Raw genomic sequence first — 23,804 nt, 5'->3', positions numbered from 1 at the left:
CTGTTGTTTTTTTAAATGAAGTTTTGACGCCAAATAAACATAAATGCTTAATAACCTACCTTCAATTCCAAGCACAATATTTTCCCAATATTTTTCTCAAAAGAGACAGTTACCCCTTAAAAAAAATTCTGCTGCCAGATGACAAGAAACTTTGATTACATAGATAGTCACCTGGAAAAAATGTCTCTCTGTGGCACGTGGGTGTTTGAGGAAATGTCTGCGGGAATCTCCCTTCATTCCTTCTGGGGGAGGAAAACACCCTCCTCATGCTCTCAGAACCTTCTGCACTTCCTGATGGCAGCTGGACAGATGCTGGATAAGCCCTGATTCTCAGCTCAGCACGACAGAGATCCTACCTACCGTCGTTTTCAGATTGGCTCTGAGGATTTTTTGATCATTGCCAGAGCAGAGTGGCGAAGGTAAGGGCTGGCACCTGCAGCCTTAGATGCTTCCTTCATGGAGCGGCAAGATCTCTTAAGTGGGGGACCCAAGCCCTGGGTTCTGTGCTACTTTTCCCTTAACGGCGTTGAAGTCTGGTAAATTTCTCCACCCTCTAGGCCAGGTTTTCTTGGACATGAAGTGAAGCAGATTGCTTAGATATTTAAGTTTAGAGCCTAAACTTAAGGCTGAAAAGAGTTTTCAGCTCTAAAATCTTACGTGCTTATATTAGTAAGATACGTACCTCCACCTTGCCATAACTCCTACCCGCAAACACGTGCATATGTCGTGGTGAAGGAATAAAATCGTTTGACTACTAATTAGTTATCACAGTCACTCTTGGTCATTTCTTTCTTCTTGTTCCCCGCTCTCCACCCCACCATACCTTTTTGGTTTGTTTGTTTCCCAAGTGGAAGAACCAAAGTTGATTTGGGTCATCCTTAACTAAGTAGGGACTGATTTTCCCTGTAAGCCCCATTTTCCCATTATATAAGCCACAACTTCAGTAACTGAAGCTCTTTAGTGGGAAATAGCTAAAAAATTCTAAGAAATCCAACTGTCAGTGTTCCTAAAAGCATCCATGCACTGTGTTGTAGCAGAATCTGTTTGTAACGAGTACTGAATTAGGACTTACCTTCCCAGCGTGCCTCTTCCCGTGGCCTGCTTTTCTCTCTGCATTATGTTTGAGATAGGGGAGAATGTAGAGTGGTCATTGCCTGGGAAAGGCAGGCGGTACTAGTGGAAACTGCTTTGGAGTCGATCAGACCTGGGCTTGCACGCTGGCTGTACTTGTGGTCTGATCTTGGGCACATTCTTTACCTTCTCGAAGCTTCTGCGTTCTCCTCTGTAAAGTGGGATTAATGTCTGCCTCAAACAACGGCTGTGAGGGAAGTTTATGCAGAGGTGTCTATTGTGATGTGTGACATATAGAAAATAACTCTTATGGTATTTAATAATGTGGCTTCAACGCAGAATTCCATTCTTTTGACATTTATTGAACATCTATTATATCACAGACATTGCTTTAGGTTTTGAGGTTACAGCGATCAGTAAGGCAGGAACACTGATCTCATAGTCCCGGAGTCACGTGTATATTCAAAGAGCTGTACCCCCGTGTGGTCAGCACCCTGTGTAGAGATGCAGAGGCAGTACCAAGGAGAGAGGATTAGCTCCCAGCTCCTTTTGCTTTTCCCTCTCTTCCCACCTAATCCCTTTCTTTCCTCTAGCCCTTCCTTTTCCTGCAGCCCCAAGTGACAGATGGGGCGTAGGAAAGCCTTTCAGCTTCTTTTTCTCCCCACCTCCAGCTCAGCGTATGGGAACATTACCCAGGGAGCCATAAAAAAGTTCTTTCTTGCAGCACGTTTCAGGGTTTTTTCCAGTGACATCATGGCCCATCTGGATGGGAAGACAGCAGTTTCATCCAGAACACACACACACACTCTCCCTGCCAGGCCCTGAAGGCTTGCCCTCCAGGATCAGGAATGCTAGAAACGTCCTGTCAAGCTGTCTTTTTAATAGCCTCCTCAGAAGCAGTCTAGGGAAGATGGCCTTTTCCTCCTGCTATCCCATATGTGGCAGATAAAGTGGATTCTGAGCACAGAGGCCGCGGAGGAGAAGGTGAGAAAGGGAGGTCCTGAGGTTTCTGCAAAAATGTCACACTTCTCCCTGTTCGGTAGTAGAAAGCCATTTCCCAACCGGAAACTGGGATTTCCGGCCTTCACATAAAGGATTCAGGTTAGATGTAAGCACACACATTTGCCATTGGAATGTTTTAGGAGTCGTCTCTGGAATTATTTCAGAGGATTTTAAAAGGGAGGGAAGACGACTGTATCCAAAAGCCACAGAGCTGAAGCTCGATCCTCACCTCTGCTCAGAGAAGGAGAGAATTCTTTCAGAAGCAGAAAAGACAAGGCTAGTTTTTGCTCTCTTCCCTAACAAGCTCGAATCCTAGGCATAGTTAGGAAAAGAGTGCCCATGGAAGTGAGTCTCTTTTGTGAACTAGAAACCACGAATCCCTCTTCTCAGGTGAAGCATGTCCCAGTCCATAGAACTGGTTGATTCTGTCTCCAAAATGTACCTTGATCAACCCACTTCTCTTCGTCTCTACAACCACTCTCCCGGTCCGGCCCTTCTCATCTCCCACTTGATCCATGGACGTATCCTGTGAAGCAGTCTCTGGGTTTCCACTCTTTCTCCCTTCATTCACTTCATGCTTCACACTTAAGCCAGCAGGGTCTTTGAAAAAAATGAAATCAGACTATATTATTTTCATGCTTAAAGTCCTATAATGACTGTGTCTGTTGCACTTCACATAAAATTCAAAGTCATGACAGTCTGTAAAAGCCTGTGTGACCCTCGAGCCCGTGTACGACTTTGGCTTCTCCCACGCTCACCTTAGTCACATTTACTTCCTTGCTGCCCCTATTTCTGTTGTTCTAGCCCCATGTTTCTGCCGGCCTTGGGGCCTTATGCTGTCACTTCTCCTGGAGGGATTTTTCCTGTACTCTTACCTTCACCTCTCAGCTTAAATAGGTCTCCCTCTCTGGTTTTGGCTCACCCTCTGTCCCTATTCGTCTCTCTCACAGTGACTATTATTTATGTCATAGTACATACCCTTTGTACTTGCATATTCAGGAGTGTGTTTTTTTTGGTGACTGTATTTCTCTCTCGACTTCACGAAGAGCCCCGTTTGTTGTATTGACCACTGTACCCCAGGTGCCCCTGGCAGTGTACGTGTGCAGTACGTGTGGAATGAATGTGGGAACGGGGTAGAGGCAGAGTCGAGGAAGGCCTCGTGCCTGCGGCTCGCTTTGTCTGTGACAAGGGTGCATGGAAACGTGCTTGGCATGGGGCTCAGTCCCACTCCACATCCTTCTCTCTGCAGGGACGGGATGGTGTCAGGATAGGGGCATATACCATTGCCAGGGGCTGCGGGCAAAGAGGAATGGGAAGTCGCTGATCAGTGGGCTTACATTTCACTTATGCACAGTGAGTAAATTCTAGAGATCTGCTACACAACATGGTGCCTGTAGGTGACAAGACTATGTTGTACAGTTGAACGGCTAGGTATCACGTTAAGTGGTATTACCACAATCAAAGAAAAGAAAAGAAAAAAATCTCTATAGCACACTGTCCCTCATGGATCCAGAGGAGATCAGAGTTAGACCCTAGAGACTAAGCTTGGTGATTTTCTCCCTTATTTTGAGGAATTGAAAGAACTCGAACTCCTTTTTTCATATAATTATTACACGGGACCTCTGAAATGTCACGTGGATGGATAAAAATGATGAATTAATGGGTTCCTTAGGAAACTGGAATCTTCAGTTTTGGATGGAAAACACCCTTTTTGCTAAATCCAAAAGCAGTTCTGCAGAAGGAGCTTTATGGTTCGAGAAGTCTCACTGGGAAGGGAATGGACTGCAGGAGGTGGTGGTCTTTGGGAGCCATTATGGACGCTGCCGACCACACACCCGACCGTCTCTCCTTCCACAGTCCAGTCTCTCTGTCCGGAGACACAGTCCTCCCCCCCAACTCAGCCAGAATCTGGAGAATAATTCTTGCTTTTGCCCTTCCCCATCTCACCCCCAATACTATTTGATCTCCGAATCAAAAAAAATATATGTATCTTTATATTCTCTCTTTAAATTATCCATTGCCCTCAATTCGCACTTCTCTGTTCATATTGTCTGCTATCTTTGTGTGCGTGTGCTTACTACATGCCACTAAGTGTAGCACCACGGGGGCAGGGGTGTAAGGTTTGTCCCGGTCCCTGACATCCCCAGCGCCTCATCCAGTATCTGAGAATAGTAGGTATTCCATAACTCTTGTGAAGTAAACGAAGGGTTGAGTTCCAGACACACTTTTGGACTTTCACATATATTATTTTTCAATCCTCACAATCCTACGCAGTAGGCGTTACCCCCATTTTAGAGATGAAGAACTGAGTAATGGAAGTGAAATGGTGTGCTTGCGTGTATGCTGTAAGAACCAGATGGAACCATATGTGTTAAAGGGGCTTATAAAGGGTGAAGCACGCTACAAATGTGATAAGATCATTATTATCTTCTGCTCTTGTTTCGAGCCTCTTGTCTTCCCAGCCTTCTCCCTGTTCACTCATGCGTCATATGGAGACAGGAGGAAGCCCAATTCCAAGAAAAGGGGGGAAAGTAATAATATTAAATGGCTGCCAAGGGACCTGGGCAATGGATTCAACAGGCTGTGGATCAGTCCAGCTTACCAAGGTGGCCATTCCCTAACTGGGCTCCTGGGCCACCTCATGCGACTTTGCGGCCTGAGGGAAGCGACAACACAATTTAGTGTCGGTGTTCTGCCTCATCAGAGACGTGGCACGGCCATTATTCATTTTGGAAAACAGCCTGCGGTGCAGGAAGAAATCATGTCACACAGAAAGGGAGAGTCTTTCAACACAGCATTTTGTTCTGAGGGAGGGAGCATGGTGGGGGTTATGGGGGAGAGAGAGAGAAGGGGAGGTCCAGAAGGACTAGACAAGTGGGCAGTGCCCATACAGACTTCTGCTTCATCCCTCGGCGGCATTTCTCAGGCCGATCAGAGCTGTCATCCTCCACCCTGGGAGGAAGAAGCAATGGGAAAGTGATACTTTCACATTATTTCAGTGATTTCCAATTTGTAAAGCTCTTTTATACACCTCTCATAATCCCCCTAGTTAATCGTGAAGAAGGCAGGGTAGTTACAATTATTTTTATTTTACACATTAGAATTCTGGGGCTTTTCAAGTTTGAGGGGCCTGGTTAATGTGAAGTCCAATATAAGGTGTGCCTCTTTCCAGAGACTATTATTTATATGTTAGCATAGGCACTATTAAAATATATTATTTTATGAGCTGCTTACCATAAAAGTGTCAGGCATTATTGTTGGTCCATCTTACAGATGTGAGAGAGCTTAAGGAAATAAATTGTCTTACCTAAGGTCGTACTGCTTCTATATGGTAGAGTGGGATTTGGAGCGCAGGTGTTTAAATTCTCTATGCCCCCAATTCTTTCCAATAAGCAAGTGGTATACGTAAACAAAGTAAGTTTGGGGTTCTAAGTCTGGTGACCCAAAAGAGACGAGGAGAAAAGAGAAAATGAGCTCAGGAAGGATTCGCGACTAGAAGATTGTGTGGGGAAGAAAGAGGCGAATGCATCATTTAGGAATGCATTGGGATCCCCAAAAGGCATTCTGTATTTAAGCTCTCGAGACGATAGGATGATACCTCCAGAGAAAGCGTGAGGGCAGTCAGCTGTGTCCTATTGTTCAGGCCTTGAGTCATAGTCTCAGGAATCTCAGTCCCAAAAGGGTCCCCAGGGAACACGAGGCCATCAGAACAGTTCCACCAAGGAACCTCTGAAATACACAAGAGGAAATGGACCTGGGGCTGACTGTTCACACAGCCACAGAAGGTGAAGGGACGGACAGTCACACCATTTATGGTACCCACATTTATCAGATAGTTTAGGGTTTAGCTCTCTCCTTGCTTCATCCCCTCAACTTTTTTTCTTTTCGCTTAAAACCAGCCCAAGAAAAGCCTGCAGGGACAGACTTTGTTTTGTTTTCAGATGCTTTAAATCTCAGGGAAGACAGAGAGAACTTGTTGAGACTCCTAGGGCTCTAAACTGTAAGTGTGAAAATAAAACATAATCCTGTGCTCGAAGCTAAGCAGAGGCCAAAGTGAAAGCTTTTACAGTCAGATCCCTCAGCGCGCTGCAGCTCCAAAACATCCCCGTGGGCCATTCTGCATCCTCCAAAAATATTTGCTGCAGGCTGGAAACCCAGTGTGGGAGGTTGTTGCTAGAAGGTGGAATGATGGAAGAATGGCTAAGCGACCCGGCCTGTGCGGTTGGAATTTTAGCTCCTCTCATGAAGGGTCCCCAAAGACTGCCTTTGCCTTAATTCACTGTCACAGCCCCTGGGAGTGAAAGATGATATCCCGCCCTCCTGTGCTGATGAGGGACTTGAGACGTGGGACCTTGAAACTACCCGCGGCCACACAGCAAGTCCACAGGAGAGCCAAGGCAGGACCTCCCTTCTCCAGCTAGTGCTGCCAGCTCCACGCTCAGACCGAAGCTAAGCTTTACTCACCCCAGAAGGGGGAATTTACACTTAGCCTTTACTCAGACATCTCTTGCAGGTCACCGTTTTGTTTATTACTCGTTTTGTTTTTCTGGATAAAGTTATCTGACCAGAAAAAGTCCTGTTCATTGCCTGGCCATTAGCAACATGCTACGACCCAGAGGGTGTAATGGGATGAGTTTGTGCCCCCTCTCCCATCAGATTTATATGTTGAAGTTCTAGCTCTCAGTCCCTCATAATGTGACTATTTGGAGACAGGGTTTTTTAAAGAGGTAATTAAATTAAAATGAGGTCATTAGGGTGGGCCCTAATCCACGTGATTGGTGTCACATAAGAAGAGGCACAGAGAGGGAGAGAAGAAAGACCATGTCAAGACACCGGGAGAAGACAGTCGTCTACAAGTCAAGGAGAGAGGCCTCGGGAGGCAGCAAGCCTCTGACCCCTGGATCTCGGACTTCTGGCCTCCAAAACTGTGAGAAAATGAATTCCTTTCGCTCAAGTGATCCAATCTGTGGTACTTTGTTAATGGTAGACCTAGCAGACTAACATGGAGAGCGAGATATTAAAGTCTGTAGGAAATGTACATGGGAAGGAAGCTTTGTCCAGATAACCCAGATCCAATGGAAATGCAATTGTTTTTAGTGTTATTTGTCACTAAAAGAAGTCAGTCTTAAGAGGAGTGAAAACTTTGTCTAAATGTGTGTAGAACTTTCCCTTCAACTGACGTTTCAATCTTGGTGTGTAGTAAGGTTAAAAAGAACCTTTGATACAGATTGGAAGGAAAGAAGAAGTCACAGAGGTGGTAGCAGCGTAAATAGAAGTGGTGTTTTGAGATGCAGACCTCGGGAGCTGATGAGGTTCATTGTACCCCAGAAAGCTGGTGTGCTTGTCTCCTCTACCACAAGCTCCAGAGGAGGGCAGAGAGCTGAGGCTGGCAACCACTGCTCTTGGATGGGCATGGCTGCGAGTCTTTCTGCTTCGGTGCTACTAGTGATCCCATTTCACAGCTGAGGAGACTGAGGCAGCGAGGTCAAGACCCCTGCCTAAGGTCACACGGTAGTGGCAAAGCCAGGAACACAAGTCAGGCCGTCTGGTTCAGAATCAGGATGGAAAGATTAAGTTATACCCATGCCTGGGGAAAGCAGAAAGGGTGCCATGGCAAAGTCACAACCATTTAGAAGGTCAGTTGTGCACCCAGGACAAGAGCTGCATCATTTACTGTGGCAGCTACAGTGAGGAACTCATTTTTTTTCCCCCCCAAGGAACTCATTTTTGATGACCGTTTCCAGTTTTCCAGCTTCTATGGATGGAATTACTACCTTTAGGAATCTATTTCACCAGTTATTATTCATTTTCTTGGGAAGGGTTTTGTCCATACAGACTCCTTCTAAGAAACATAGTCCATTGAGGGTGTTGAGGAGTCATACACTAGAAATGATCTATAACCACAGAACAATTAATCTTGGTTCTGAGCGGGCACTGAATATGCTGATTTTACCGTAGAAAAAAGAACTCAGGTACTTCATTAAAGATATGGTCAACCTTCATGGAACTTAAATATATTGTCTGTAGGTAATACCATGACAACAGTCACCATTGCATCTCAATAATACCTGTATCTTCTCTAGCAGGGACATTTTACTTCATATTGGCAGTAAGTTGTATCACTATTGGAAAAGTCAGTGTAACCTATCTTTATACTGATTTTTAAATTGGCTGTGCTAGTGGATGAGCTAAGTTACCTTTAGAGTGATGATTGTCTCTAATAAAGCCTAGACCTAAGCAAATATTATTAATAAGAAAATCACAGTGGGCGAAGTTAGAAGCTAGTAAAGAGGAACATTTAACACCAAAAGGAAAATGAACGAAAGCAGTCACGTGAGTTTGGAAATCAGAGGTTTCAAGTATCTGGACCAGGGGTTGGCCAGTTGCAACCCGTGGGCCAAATCTCGCTCACTACCTGTGTTTATAAATAAAACTTTATTAGCACACAGCCGTGTTCCTTTTGTTTATGGATGGCATAGACTGAGTTTTTCAGTACAATGGAAGAGTTAAGTAGTTTGGGTAGAGACCTGACAGACGGAAAGCCTAAAATATTTACTTTTCGGTTCTCCATAGAATCGATAGTTTGCCGAGCCTTGATCTAGACTAATTGTTCCTATGGTCCTGGGTAGAAGCTGTTTACTTAGACAAGTCATCAATTTGTTCCAAACAGATTGCTCTAGTAGTCAACTTACGTGGACAAACTGATTATTCTGGAGTTTTCCTGCAGACCCTCAGTCTAAGGTCTCCTGTTCTTCAAACGCAAAGTTTTTGCTCCTACGGGCTAGAACAGTGCCTGCTACATTGGAATTATGTACTAGATGGTTCTAAATGTGGCTTTCAGTGTCCGTGCTAGGAGAATACAGGGGCAGTGCAGACGGAGCCTTCCTCGGTAATTGTGTGGAACACAAGTAAAAAAGCAGCTCTAACACAAGATAGAAAGATACAGCGTCATAATTAGAGAGTCACAGGTGAGGTGCTGTGAGGATTTGGGGAACAGGAAGCATTTGAGAGAGGCCTTGATCACATGAGGGAGAAGCCTGGGGAAAAGCGTAGGGGTAGGATCGCAGGATGTGTCTGGGGAATAGTGAGTGATCTCTGTCGCAGTGGCTAAACGCAGTGGGGAGCGTTAGAGGGTCTGGGGAAAATGAATTTCTTGTTTCTGGGGTCAGATTTACACAGTGATGTGCTGTGGCTGTTTCACATCAGATCACGAGGGCTGGTGGGCAAATGTTCAGGAGGCTTTTAAGCGGGTTCTGAAATCTTTGGTAGTTTGAAATGAAGCACTGTTAAGGTATTTACACCACTCAAATCTGCAAATATTACAAATCAGGGCTTTTCCCCCTCTTTTCTTTCCTTTTTCTCTCCATTCCATTCCTTTCTTTTCTTTTATTAAGTTTATTGGGGTGACATTGGTTAGTAAAATTATATAGGTTTCAAGTGTACAGTTCTGTAATACATCATCTGTCTACTGCATTGTGTGCTCACCACCCAGAGTCAGTTCTCCTTCCATCACCATATATTTGATCCCCTTTACCCTCATCTACCACCCTCTTCCCTGCTTACCCTCAGGTAACCACTAAACTGTTGTCTGTGTCTATGAGTTTTTGTTTATCTTGTTCATTTGTTGCTTTCAGTTTTGTATCTCAGATATGCCTGAAAGCATATGGTTCTCAGCTTCTTCTGTCTGACTTACTTCGCTTAGCATGATCAGAGAACCAGTTTACCGGTGAATTTATATAACCACTGAATTTATATAACACCAGACATTAAATTATCATGGACCACCTAAGAGCAACTGAATTAACTGATTTACTTTTCACTGAGATGTGGCTTGTGAGTGCCATGCTTGCCCTGGGCTACTCCCTAGCCTGGCAGTCTGCAGGTGAGACGAGCCAGGAAACCATCAAGGAAAAGAACACCCGACTTTCTGGAATCTCCAGGGTCGTGTACAAACGGATGGTCCCTCTTCAGTGTGAAGATCACAGAAATTCTGCACAAGATCTCAGGAATAAGTCTTTAGGGCTGTGAGTGGGTGTTATGCAGACATAACCTAGTGTGGTCACAGAGCAGGTGACAGAGAAAGGAGACTCGCAAGTATCTCAGTGAGAGGAAGAAGAGTGAGAATGAGCGAGGGAGTCGGGGAGAGAGGAAGAAAGCGAGGGAGAAGGAGGAGAATGGAACGACAGTGCAGTGAGGATGGGGCAAAATTCAAGAGGAAACTCAGACAATTGACTTGTAGATGTGATGTCATGTTTTTGGAAACGGGAAAACATTTTGAACAGTCTCTACCGTGTTTCCCCAAAAGTAAGACCTAGCCGGACCATCAGCTCTAATGCGTCTTTTGGAGCAAAAATTAATATAAGACCCGGTATTATACTAATATTTTATTATATTATATTATATTATATTATATTATATTATATTATACCCTGTCTTATATTATGCTACATTATATAAGACCCATTCTTATATTATAGTAAATATATTATATATTTACTTCTTATATTATAGTAAAATAAGATTATATTAAAATAAGATTATGTTAATATATGTTAATTAATATAATCTTATTTTAATATAAGTATATTTTATTCTTATATTAGTAAAATAATCTTATAGTAAAATAAGTAATTAATCTTATAGTAAAATAAGTAATTAGTAATATAAACTATTATTTTAATATAGTTTATTTTAATATAAAGATTAAAATAAAGATTATTTTAATATAATCTTATTTATAAGATATAATGTTATTTTACTATGTAAGTAAAATCTTATTTTACTATAAGTATATTTTACTATAATCTTATTTTACTACAATCTTAAAATAAGATTATAATCTTAAAATAAGATTATAAAAATGTTATAGTAAAATAAGACCGGGTCTTATATTAATTTTTGCTCCAAAAGACGCATTAGAGCTGATTGTCCGGCAAGGTCTTATTTTAGGGGAATTACGGTAGCTCAAACCCCAGGTGAATAGCTTTGGTTTTAATTATTTAAGAGGGAAAGTGTGACTGGGAAAACCCAAGAAATATAAGAAATTAATCAACTGTTAACTCTTGACTGTGGGAGTTAGGGTTGAATTGCTTGAGATTTCCTAACTCGGCTTCTATATTGATATGCTGATCACGTGTTTCTTTTTCAGTAAAGGTACGTAATACCACTTAGGGTTACTGTGAAAATTAAATGAAGTAAATGGTGTTTCCCAAACCTTTTAATGATAATCGTCAATCTGGAATGCTATACTTCACAGAAAGGGGGCAAAAATCACCTGGACAAACACACAAATTCCTGGACAGGCGCCAGGGAAGTTGTTTGTTTAACAAGAGCCTCAGGTGATTATTATCAGGGAGGAAATCTGGGAAAAAATGAGTTAATATATGTGAAAAAAACCTTACACCATAGTGACAAGGACATAATTGGAAAAAAAAACAACTTGAGTGAATGCACCTGCCAGTGATCAGGTGATATTAGCAAAGCATTCTGAGGTCCTTAGTTCAATCTTCCTCTTCTTTATGCTGGGGATACGATTAATACCTGTTACCACTCAGAGCTTGGGAGAGGATTAGAGTCTGTTACTGGAAACTGCTCTGAGCTCCCTGGAAGGTAAGTGCTGTGTAAACACCAGTTGTTAGGTTTATTGGTTCATTGGAAGTCGGCAGGAAAGGTGGAGGAATGTTTGTTTCGGAGAGCGGCTCTCTTAACAGTTGTGTGTGTGTCGGTTGTAGCTCTAAGAGGGCGCTGCTGGGGAAGGAGGGACTAGGGCAAGGCCAGCAGCTGATCTCAGCGCTCCACGGGCCTGGTACCGAAGGGGGGCAGAGCAGTGGGTCCTGTCCCACTGACAAATGATTGCAGGAAGAAAAGATGCTGGGATTTTCCAGGTGAAAGAATCTAGTCCCCAGGAAGAGGATCATTTTTTATGGCCCGGAACACCCCTCTGACAGTTCTCTCTGGGGAGCCAGAAGAGGGATGGGGCTCAAAGATAGCCCTTGGCCGTCAGCAGCACATGATGGGGTCTGCAAAGCTGAACCCCTGCCTGGGAGGGGTGAGGACAGCTCACCCCCTGTCCTGCAACGGCAGCTCTTGGCTTCAAAGAAGGTCTGAACACATCTGCCAGCGGGAGGAAGTCTGCTCTGGCAGGCGCTGCTCGGCGCGGCCGGGACAGACAGACGCTGCCCTCTCTCTGCCAGCTTCACCCTCCTTCCCCTGCCTCCCAAGCCCACCGAAGAGCCTCGGCCTCGGAATGCCTTTCGTGACTCTTCCTGCCTCAGTTTCCTTCTCTTCCCTGGATTCCATTCAGTTCTTGGAACATAGCTCAATGTAGTGGCCACAGAACAGTTTAAAAAACCCTGGATGTAAAAGCCCAACTTGTCGGTTCCATGGTGTCTTTGTATTTTTAGCACTTCAGCCCAAAACACATTGTTATGTGTTTTATGATATGTAAGATTGTGTGCATATATTTTCACGTCTTTGGTCACCAACAAATCATTGTATAAACAGGAATAGTGTTCTTCACTTGCCGTGGCCCTCTTCTAAGTGATAGGCTAATACAGTTTATTCTTAATTATCCAGAACGGGGCATGCTATGGCTAACTTCTAAACACCACGTAGATAGAAAGTTACATGCTTCAAACTCTAGTTGTTTAGTTTTGTCTGATATTACATTAAATGTTTCCAGCAATTCCCATGCCAGTTAGAAGGTGGGAAATAGCTACCAGAAACATCCTGTAGAATAAAGAGAATCCATGACTAACACGTAATTGGAAGTGTCTGTTGGCTATGGAAAAGTCACAAAATGAAAAATTCCCTTGGATGTCAAGAGTTAACGGGAAGAGGACACGGTTTCCTCTGGGAAACTTATAATGAATAATTTAAAAATATAGGACGTGAGTCCTATTCCCTAGACAAAGCGTTTTACATATTACTTGGATTTTTCCCGGAGGGTAGAAAAGTAGTACAATAAAATCTCCATTATTCAGAATTTATGATTATTTGCCTAAGAAATGGTCTCACGTTCACCTTTGTCTTCATTCATTAAAAAACAATTTGGATACAAATGTTAGGTGATGGAAATAGCAGCTGGAAATGTTCAAATGGTTTGAGGAAACATTTTGGAAAAAATACTTAATTACACTGAAAAGTTGACTGAAAATCATCTTTATCTCTTCATTGTGCGAAGGTTCTTAGGAACATGGATAATTGGAATAATTTTATAAGCCTTATTATTAGAAAGAATATAATTGTGTACTTTGAAAAGCTTCTGGAGGTAAGCCCTCTTTCAAATTAGCCTTCCCCCATTAGTTTGTCTTTAATGCATTTTCCAGTTTTTCCCACACTTAGATCAATCACTATCCTAGCAAATTTGCGGTGGACAGCAATCAAGTCACGATAGTAAGGGGTGACGGTGCAGATACCCCGGAGAATCGCCGTACCTAACCTAAGTTTGCTTGGGACTTATACTAAACTTTGTGTTTGCTGATAATTTGATTTCTTTGGGACCCCCGGGACTTTTTAGGATGGTTGATTGATAAGATTAACAAAATGCCTCTGGGACTGAGTTGTGTATAGCCTGATGTCCCCGTTCCTTATACAGGACCAGTGCGTTCTGGGAGTCCCCACGGGAGAGCTGGTCCACCTCATGTCAACCTGGACGGGAGGTTTGTGACAAAGAGAGTGAAGAAGGAAGGGATGTAGATTTCCTCATTGCCCAGAATTCACTTGAGGAGGAATAACTTACAGCGTGCTGCCAACCGGGGGCCCGAAGATCAAAGGCGGACTGCCATGTATCCAGAAAGCTCAGGGCTGTGCAGGGAAGAAAGAGGAAAGCAGATGTTCAAATCAAAGAAACCTGGAAAAGCCTTGGGAAATGGCTTTGAATGGGCCACAGGGGACGTCTTCCTAGGAAAACTTGAGAGGAATCCTGACAGGTTCGGAAGATTAGTTGATTTTTTTTTCCCCCCTCATCTCTTCCTTTGCTCCTCACTCTTCTGCCACTTCCCTCTCCCCAAAGGACCAACAATTAATTGACTGCACCACAAGCGGTCCCTGGATAGATGTTGACTTTCAGCACTTCACCTTCCTCCTCTATCAGTTGGGCTGGAGATGGTGGCTGCAATGAAAAACAGGTTATACCCTAGAGCAGAGGAAGGAAAGTCGCACTACTTTTCTAAGTGCGATAGAAAATATGGAGCTGGCGTTTACAATCTAACAGTACATCCAGAAACCTGTCCGAGTAATCTGTAGGTCTCGTGTCACCTCTGGGCATCTGTGTTCCAGCTCTCGTAGAAGTTACCCAGGAGTCCCCGTGTGGTAGGGGTTGTTCTTCCAGTGTCAGCAGTCCCGTTCCTCCCTGACTGCCCTGCCGGCGACAAGGAGGGCACAGCCGGGGGAAGAAGCCCGGTTTTGTGGCCACGCATGTGAATCCCACCTCGGAGACTAGCTACGTGACCTACAAGTTCCTTCACTTTTGATTCTCAGGTTTGACATGTTGCTGTGAGGATGAGAGGCAGCGAATAAAATACTGGCACAGTGCCGGGAACATGTAGGTAGACAGACCGTGGGAAGGTGACATAACTGCTCTAAGTGTCAGTTTTCTCTTCTGTCAAATGGGGATAACAGTAGTACTAATTTATAGGATTACTGGGTGGATGAGAGAGAGAGAGGGAAAGAGAGAGAATGCCACAGGCTATGGGATCAGATTGCAGGTTCAAATCCTGGCTCCATCCTCATTGGCTGTGTGACTTTGTTCAGGGTATTTCATTTCTTCTTGCCTGGGCTTTCTAATCTGTAAGCATGGGGTTAATAATAGCACTTAATTTATGGGATGGTTACATGGATTAAATTAGGTTTCATCCTTAAAGCCACCAAGAACAGGGCCCGGTGTATAGTTAAGTACTATATGGATGTTTGTTAAATTAAAAAACAAAAAAGATGAGGGTGTAGCGCATAGAATACTTGAACACAGTGTATCTAGTACATAAGCAGAACTTCAGCTAGTGATTATTCTACAGGGCTTTAGTTTAATGTTAAGTAACTTCTCATGTGAGATTTAAAAACCTCTGCAATAAAACAAATCACAGAATTAGAAACCCAGGGTGGTGGAACACACCTAAAAGATCTTCTTGTGTGGTGGCTGTAAAAAAAAATGACCCTAAAATTCCTTGGCTCGCATCCCATCACGTGGTGGAGTTTCTCTTCCCTCCCTGGGCTCTGCCTCGTCTGGGCTCTGCCACTGCTCCCATGATCGGCTAATGTGGAAGGGATGCTTCAGTGTCCTGTCTCTGGGGATGCTTGCTTGGGGACTCCAGCCACATGCTCAGACGAAGCAGAGCCCAGGCCTCTAGCTCAGTGACTCCCAGCTGACCTGTCAGTGAGCCATCTTGAACATGCGTCCCGTTTGGACACGTCGAGCCCCCAACGCTGACGCTGCGTGGAAGAGTCCGACTGTTCCTGCTGAGTAGTACCCACAACACGGATCTGTGAGCAGAACGTCTGCTGTTGTTTCGGCCGGTAGTTTTGGGGTGTGTTATGCCACAATAAAGGGCTGGAATGTCTCGTGTGTTCCCCCACTAATATTTGTATTTCCTTCATGCTGTCACTTATCTAACCTCTGTTTAACTATGTGATCATCCAACAAATGTTTATTGAATATCTGTGTATCAGCCATTTTCTAGGCACTGAGGGGTGTATCAGTGAATGACAAAAAGGTCTTGGCTGCAGTATTTCTCACATATGAAGGGGGGAAAAGACAAAAAAAATGAATAATATATAATATAATGTCTGGGATTGATAAGTACTATGAAGAAAAGGGAGATGGTATAAAGAGTGATGAGATCGTGTGTGTGTGTGTGTGTGTGTGTGTGTGTGTGTTGGGGACAAGTGTTGCTATTTTAAAAAGGGTATTTAGGGAATACTATCTAATGAGGTGACATGTGAGCGAAGACTGAATGAGAGAGGGAGCTGGTTGCATAGATGCAGAGAGGAGGAGAGCTCGTAGCCGAAGGAAGAGCCGTGTAAGGTCGGAGGCAGGAGCATGCATACACCTTCAGGGAATATGGGAGGGCTTTGAGGTTGGAAAGGAGGGTGCCAGGGGCAGACTGATTGGAAGTCGGGTCTGAGAGAAAGTGAGGGCCTTAGAGGCCATGAGAAGGAAGTTGAATTTAATTCTAAGTGAGACGAAAAGTCGTTGGAGGGTTTTGGTGAAAAGTCGTTGGAGGGTTTTGGTCATTGCATTTTCTTGCTTTATTTTTTTTAATTGGGGAATATTGGGGGACAGTGTGTTTCTCCACGGCCCATCAGCTCCAAGTCGTTGTCCTTCAATCTAGTTGTGGAGGGCGCAGCTCAGCTCCAAGTCCAGTCACTGTTTTCAGTCTTTAGTTGCAGGGGGTGCAGCCCACCATCCCATATGGGAATTGAACCGGCAACCTTGTTGTTAAGAGCTCATACTCTAACCAACTGAGCCATCTGGCTGTCCCCATTGCTTTTTTGGGGTTTTAAATTATTATTATTATTATTATTAGTTTCGGGTATACAAAACAATGTAATAGTTAGACATTTATACTCCTCACAAAGTGATAATGCCCCACCCCCATCCACTACCCCTCTGACATCGCAGACAGCCATTACATTTCCACTGTCTCTGTTTCTTATGCTGTACTCTACTTCTTGTGAATAGATATAGGTATAGATATAATTATAGTTGACATTATTGTTCACCTTCAGCTTCAGGTGTACAGCGCAGTGATCAGGCATCTACATCACCCCTAAGGTGGTCTCCATAATGAGACAAGTGTCCACCGGATACCCTACAACATCTTTACAACATTATTGATTATATTCCCCAAACTGTCTTTCATATCCCTGTGGCCTCACCCCAGTCAAAATGGCCATCATCAATAAATCAACAGACAACCAGTGTTGGTGAGGATGTGGAGAAAAGGGATCCCTCATGCACTGTTGGTGGGATTGCAAATTGGTGCAGCCACTATGGAAATCAGTACGGAGGTAGCTCAAAAAACTGGAAATGGCACTACCTTATGACCCAGCAATTCCACTCCTAGGTCTCTATCCAGAGAAACCCGTTGCATTTTCTTTATGGAGGTAAAATTGGCATGAAACAAAACGCACAAATTTTATGTGCACAATTTATAAGTTAGGACAAACGTATACTCCTGTGTAAATAACCAATCATCACAAAAAGTTGTCTTTTGCTCCCTATCCATCAGTCCCCACTTCTGTCTACTAGGCAACCACCATTCTGTTTTCCATCACCATAGATAAATTTTACCTATTCCTGAACCTAATATAAATGGAATTGTACTGTTTTGTGCCTGGTTTCCTTCACTTAAAACATAGTTTTGAGATTTATCCTTTTGTTGCATGCATCAGTAGTCCATTCTTTCTTATTGCTGAGTGGTATTCCGTTCTATGACTATATCACAATTGGTTTATCCACGCGCTATGAATAAAACTTCTGTAAACGTTCTTGCACACTTCTTTTTGTGGGCATATCTCTCGTGGGTAAATGCCTAAGAGTAGAATTGGTGGGTCACAGGGTAAATATATGTTTAACTTGATAATGATCCAAGTAGTTTTCCCAGCTTGTTTGTGTCATTTTATATTGCCACCAGCAATGTGTAAGCTCTCTGGTCGCTCAGCTTAACTGGCGGACATTTGGAGTTGGCGGCTCTCTCTCTTCTGCCCTGGTTTCTTACTTTCACGGCAGTCATGGGATCCTAAACTGTCCACGTTTCACCACGAGAGGAAGAGAGGGTTTTGTGGAAAAGAGAGTAAGTTCCTGGAGAGAATATCAATGTTTTTATGGTTGTTAAAAATATCTGTTGAACTTACACAAGATGTCAGTCTCCATTTTTGCAATATAGTTCAGAATTCGACACACCTTTGTGAGACAACATTATCTTCATCTGATTCCATATGTGTCTCTTCTATTGTCAGAAAATGTGGGCTCTTATCTTCTGCAGTGTAACTTTTGTATATTTCAAAACAGTAAGTTATCACTCACATTTTGCTTTTTTCCCATGTCATATAATCCCAGTTTCTTTAATATTTTCATTTAAATATAATTTTCCAGTCCCTTTAATCAAGTGTGTGACTGTTCTCAGAAGTGCTTCTATATGGACTCCATGTAGTTATTCAGTTGAGTCAATAGTATCAGATTTCAAAGCAGTGATTTCAGCTGTAATTTTGTGTATATAAGCTAGTGTGAACTGGTTTTCATGGGTTGTACAGTTCTTCTACTTACACACTTTCCAAGAATGAATCTGAATGATCTGTAGCCACACGTGTGCTCTGTGTGTGGAATGTTCTGTCATTGAATAAACACAGCTGCACTTACTCAGTTGTATGACCACACAAACATGTACATGCACACACACCTTTGCACACACGAAGCAGTCCAGTAAATCCAGTCACGGTGTTTATTTGAGGGAGTTACGGTGTGGTCGCTCAAGTATGTCATTTTGCTTGGTTTAGTAGGCTCTTATGTTGTTTGGTGATATAAACACCCTGCCCTAGATTTGTAAGGGCCCTTGCTCAGCATAGTTCGCTTCCTTTTTCGTCCTTTATTATCACCCCTTATAAGTCCTGTGTGTGAATGGGATGGGACAATGGCCAATAATTGCAAAGCAAGAAAACCCATCTTTCAAAGCTGAGACTACTGTGTGGTTAAACCACTTAACAATGTAGGTTCTCTTTTAAAAAATGTCTTATAAAAATTGAGGGAGAAAAGAACATGTTTTGATGTGTTTTCTAAGTCTCTGTGACAGTTTTCAGACGGGTTAAACACTCATGAAAAACAGTGAATGAGCTCCTATGTTATACGTTTCATTCCAACAAGATGTGTTGACTATATTGGGTTACAATTTATCATCTTATGTGTGTCTCCTTTCTATTTGGTGATAAATAACCAGTGTGTCATTAATCTATGGTATCTCTAGCGAGAAGTATAGTCCTTGCCTAATTAAAAAAAAAGGTCATACTGAATGAATGAATTCCACTAGAATCTCCAAGTCAGCTCTGCTGGGGATAGAGTGGGGAGGGTTGTACACAAAGCTTTTGTCTCCACCAGTCTGATGACACTGCTTTTGTGAAGGTCACCGATAAGCTCCATTGTGTTAAATCCAGTGCCACATTTACAGTCCTTTTTTTTTTTTTCCCAACTATTCCTTGCTGTTCTTTCTGTTTCCACTGTTACCCCTTGCTTCCCCATGTCCCACACTTGAGTCTCCACATAACAACAGTCAGAGGTGTTTCTTCTAAAACCTGAAGCAGATTGTATCGGTCTTCTCAAAACCTTTCACAGGCCTCCCGTCTTACGCAGAAGTCAATCCAGAGTTCTTATTTGGGTCTTCAGGGCTCTGCATTTTTTGCCCTGTCTTTCCAACCTCATCTACCACTTCTCTGCTGATCACTCTGCTTCAAACACATAGGCCTCCTTGCTGCTCCTTCAGCTTGCCACGCATGCCCTGACATCAGGGCTTTGCACATGCCTTTTTCTGGCATTTTCTTCCCTCCGAATCTACATGGCTTGCTCCCTCACTTCGCTCAATGTTACATTGTCCTTCTGTGACAACTCTATCTGAAATAACCTGCCTCATGCTCTAGCCCATTTCTTTGTTTTCATAATATCTACCACTACCTGCCATTCAATATCTCCATGTTTTGTTTGTTCATCTTTTCCCTAGAATGTAAACTCCATGGTTGGAAGGACGTGGTCAGATCTATTCACTGCTGTTTTCTGGGAGCCTAGAATGGTACCTTGGCAGATTAGAGGTACCCATAAATTTTGTCATACAAACACATGTTAGCCATCTGTTTTCCTGGGGATGGTTTATATGGTCCTTCAAAGCCTCAAGAAACCACTTCTCCCAATCTCTCTTGGTGCACAGTGCTGAGTCTTGGCAGGCAAGTGGCTACACATCCATAGAATCAAAAATCTTCGGGGAAGGAGAAGAAAAGAGACTCATTTGAGGTTCAGTGTTCCTCTTAGGGATAATGTGATTAAAAGCCACTGAAAGAAAAGTCATCAAGGGGCCCAAAAATAAATTCATAGGGAAAGAAAGAAGATTCTGTGACGGCTGGGGTTTTTGGAGGAGAGCTGGTAATGGCGCCGCTCATGGGTGAAACTTCTCTAGGCCCAGTCACCCTTGCACAACTGACATGTTTCAGGAAGAATGGCTAAGCTCAGGCGTGTAAACTAAACACAGCATCACCTTAGGAGTCCCAGGCTTATGATGTTGCCTAACCAGCGAAGGGGACACCAGGAATAAAATCTCGTCAGACCGCATGGCAGCCCCAGAAACAAGGGCAGCTGATCACGGTAGATGTTCAGTTCTTTCTGTCTGGCTTTTGGAAGCAGGATCGACTCCTTCAAAATAAATAAGTACACAAGTTTCTTAGAAAATTTGGGTGGGAGAACTTAAGATAGTACATTTCTATCTTTGTTTTCATTCCCCAAAAACTCAGAGCCAAAGGTAATGCCCAAATACTGGAATTAGTGAAGACAACAGTGCATTGAAGATCTTTTCAAACATTATTGTAGTATCCATATCCTTTTAATCATCTTATTCTTCTGGCATTTCAATCTATAAGCCAATTACATCCTTTTGGAAGTTAGCAGGATATAAAATACAGATACTTATACTTGATAACTTTAGATGACCTCCTCACCTTATGATTTTATATTTCTCTAAGTGAAATGGGAAGTCAGTGGCAGAGGTAAAAATCAGATTTTACATCTCTTAAAGGAGTATATATTTCATGTCTTTTCCTGGACTTTGACATGGAATTCCAAATCTGTGTATTATTCAGCAACTTCCGTTGGTTACAAAACATTTTACTGTGCCATAACAAAAAGCTGTTTAGAGATATACAGCATCTCTGTTAAGGCAACATAACACCTATTGCAATAGAAGCCTGTAGATTGTCAGGAATAAATCTTATAGCCTTGATTTCATAGTTTCATAGGCATGAAGAAAAATGGGTTTTTATGTAGTTCTTAATGTGGAGGCCACGTAAATGGCCCCTTAAGATTGGGCATGTCAACTACCAAGGGTCACACTATTCTGAACGAAAGGTCTTCATAGAAACAATTGCAACAAAATCATCCATGGAACAATTGATTCAATGCTCAGACCATCTTGTTGTTAGATTGGTGGTCTGTTGGTGGAATATGACAATCCATGTGACCCTCTAAACCTCCAGAATGACCAGATTGTCTAAAATGTTAGTCTTTGTTGCTTTTTTTCTAGTTACAATCTATTTGAAGGGAGCAAAGATATGCTGTGCTTTAGGTAATGATCAAGTTAAATAAATAATGCAAGTTTTGGCATTAATACAAACTAAAGCAAAAGAAGAATGATATAGTCATCAAAGTACATTTGATTATGTTGGTTCTGAATGAAAAGAAAGATAACTGGGTTGGAAGACAAAACTAGTTGAGTAAGGAGTGAATGACAGAGAGAAAGGAAAAAGCATACAGTGTATTCCAGAAAAAAACGCTGCTATTAATAGAGAACAATAAGCTTGAGACCTTAATAGTTACATCCCCTTGAGGTAGTATTCTGATTCTATTTCTGTTTTTCCCCCATGCTCCTGAAATCCACCTCCATTTCTAGTTTAATATCTTCTTCATGATATTTGCCTGTTTAAAATAAACTTTACTTAGTAAGTAATTACCTCTTTTAACCCCCTTTTCAAAGTCCTGAAAAATGAATTGTTATTTAAATAATCAGCACTATTAATCAGCGACAGCAACAATCAGCAGATCAGTTGTCTGAACACAGAAATTAAGAGGAAATCTAGCAGATTTTTTTTTTTACAAGAAAGCTAGCTAACTAATTAAATAAGTTAAATGGGGGGAAATTATGAAAACAACATCTGGAATAATCCTCTAACCTCCCCCAAATTGTTGATTTATTGATTCCCTAATTCACGTGACTCTTTCTGAGCATCTGCTCAATGGTAACTCTGGTGATGAGTTCTCAAGGGTACCAGCTATGACGTCCAATCGCAGTGGCCTTGTGTATAACCGTTGAGGCAGACGTAGGAATCATCAAGGAAAAGTAGTAGTTCGAAAGGCATGTTCACCTTTAAAACATTTATGCTAGTGTCAATTTCGTTGGAAAAATGGGGGGGAAAATCTTTTTTTTAATCAAGTGGTCATTTGACGTGAGCTATGAAGTCAATCAAAATCATTAAGCAAGTAGACAGCGATAGACAGAGCTGTACCTACTGTGTTAAATTTGCAGCTAGTATCAATTAAACGTATCAACTCACAGTCATTCAGTAAGAATTACTTACCAGGTACTTGCTAAACGTGTGCTGAATGAATGACTGAATGATAATGTCATTCAGTCATTCATTGAATAATTATTCGTGAAGTCATCTGTTTCATTCCTCTTCAGATTTTAATGTTCTTGTGAATCATATGCTAATCCTGTAAAAATGCCCATTCTGCTTCAGTCAGCCTGGAAGGGGCCTGAGATTCTACATTTCTTTCTTTCTTTCTTTTCTTTTTTTGGCTTTCCATGACTGAAGCAAAAAAGATGTAAAACCGCAGCTAGTGGAAGAACCCTTTGTTCTCACCGGTCTTGTACCTCTCTTCGAAATTGACCTTGGCCTCCCATCGGGTTGTTTCAGAGCAGAGGCTCTGAAGACATTTTTGTTCACAACAGTTGTGTCCAAGGGGACATCCACAGAGTACTTTGTGGGCATGAGGTGAATGTAGTTATAATCTTTCACGAAAGATTTGATCTTTGACCATTTAGCAATTGTCTTCTTGCCCATGGCAGCTGTCACTTTTCCAGGATAGCGGCCAATTCCAGCCACTGGAGCATGGTGGTAAGGGCGGTCCTAGGTGCCATCATCAGTGTTCTTCACGAGGACCGCTTTGCGTCCGGACTAGCATCCGGCCAGGACCAGCACCACCTTCCCAGGTTTCATAAACTGGCCCATTTTGGCAGCAGCCACTGGGGCCCAGAGCAGAAAGGCAGATTCTACATTTCTGACGAGCTCCTGGGAGATGCCCATGTTACTAGTTCATGAATTTTACTTTCAGTAACAAAAATGTCCTCGATAGACAACCATATAGGAAGCTGCTGAAAGCCAGGCGCCTTGCAGTATATAGTTGCATTTCTGTCACTTAGCAGTGGTGTGATCTTGGGAAAGTTACTCTCTTTGAATCTTACTCTCCTGATCTTTTAAGTTGGGAACATGATACTTAACTGATTATTAGGTGAAATAAATGATGTAATGAGTATGAAAATTTTTTATAACTTAAAAGTGTTCTGCATATAGATTAGCATTATTATTAGTCCTTAAGGAGAGACGTCCTTAATAAGGACAGTCTTTCTGTAAATACATAGTGATTGCATTGGCCATCTAGTACAAATGAATATTCTGAAATGTGAAACCTTAATGAAGATACAGGCACACACAAGTGTGGCAGGCTCCCTAACTACCAAAGCCATTTAAATATGTGACCCGATTTTGCATGGCTTACAGCAGGACACGCTTTCATGGGAGCGATATTATTATTTACAAGGTCATTTTAAAAAATGAGATGTCCTTGTATAACAAAGGCCCACAGCCAATATTTCATGGATAGCACACAAAGGGGTTGGAAATTGGTGATTTATAGATCAGGAAATAACAGTTAATCAACTTTCCTGACTTCTCAAGCCATGCCGGGCAGTTCTGCATCACCTTTT

At 42.6% G+C, this 23,804-nt stretch overlaps 1 pseudogene; it reads right to left on the bottom strand.

Moving 5' to 3' along the window:
* Window positions 1-22,525: 22,525 nt before the first annotated feature.
* Window positions 22,526-23,049, bottom strand: LOC117015081 (60S ribosomal protein L27-like; annotated as a pseudogene).
* Between the last annotated feature and the right edge of the window lie 755 nt (window positions 23,050-23,804).

This window comes from Rhinolophus ferrumequinum, chromosome 22 (genome assembly GCF_004115265.2).
Source record: "Rhinolophus ferrumequinum isolate MPI-CBG mRhiFer1 chromosome 22, mRhiFer1_v1.p, whole genome shotgun sequence".
NCBI classification, from domain to species: Eukaryota; Metazoa; Chordata; class Mammalia; order Chiroptera; family Rhinolophidae; genus Rhinolophus; species Rhinolophus ferrumequinum.
This window is presented reverse-complemented; position numbering and strand designations above follow the sequence as displayed.